Below are 971 nucleotides of genomic sequence, written 5' to 3' on the forward strand. Positions count from 1 at the left end.
TATATATATATATATATTTAATTATAAGTAATTATTTTATCCTAATAAATAATAATTCCTTAAATTTATATATATATATATATACATATATATATATATGTATATACATATGTATACACATACACACACACACACACATACACAGACACACACACACACACACACACATATATATATATGCATGCATACGCTCATTATTTGTGTATGTTTGAATGAATCCCGACGTATCATGTGAGTGTATATCGGCGTACGTATTCCATCCTGTGTGGAAGCATTTGGGCATTTCGGTGTGTACACGTCTATGTGTGTGTGTGTGTGTGTGTGTGTGTGTACGTGTGTGTATATGTGTATATGTGTGTGTGTGCTCGTGCCTGTGTGTATGTGTGTGAGTGTTTGTGTGTGTGTGTGTGTGTGTGTGTGCGTGCAAGCATCTACGTTCATTTCTCTATGCTTATATTCCGCTTGTCTGTGCATATTTGCGTATATATATACACTAACCTACGTATATGTAAATGCACACCACGCATACACACGTGCGCACACACGCACATACATACACACATACACACATACACACATACACATACACGCACACACACTCACACACACACACACACAAACACACACAGTTATTAAGTGGTTATGATCATTGAAGTCTGTGTAGGATTAGATGTAGAAATGTATATACACCCCAGAAAAACTGCCAATCGCTCTGTATATCTGTTTCCCTCTATCTTTTCTTCCTTGCTTCCTTTCTCCACCTTCCAACTCTCTCTCTCTCTCTCTCTCTCTTACTCTCTCTGCCCCCCTCTCTCTCTCTGCCCCCTCTCTCTCTCTGCCCCCCTATTTCTCTCTCCCTTTCTGAATATATTTAAACGTACATATTTCTGTCAATATATATCTGCGGGTGATGGTATAAGTACGTACATACACACATATATGCGTTTATATATATATATATATATATATAT

This window comes from Octopus bimaculoides, chromosome 15, assembly GCF_001194135.2.
Source record: "Octopus bimaculoides isolate UCB-OBI-ISO-001 chromosome 15, ASM119413v2, whole genome shotgun sequence".
Classification (NCBI taxonomy): Eukaryota; Metazoa; Mollusca; class Cephalopoda; order Octopoda; family Octopodidae; genus Octopus; species Octopus bimaculoides.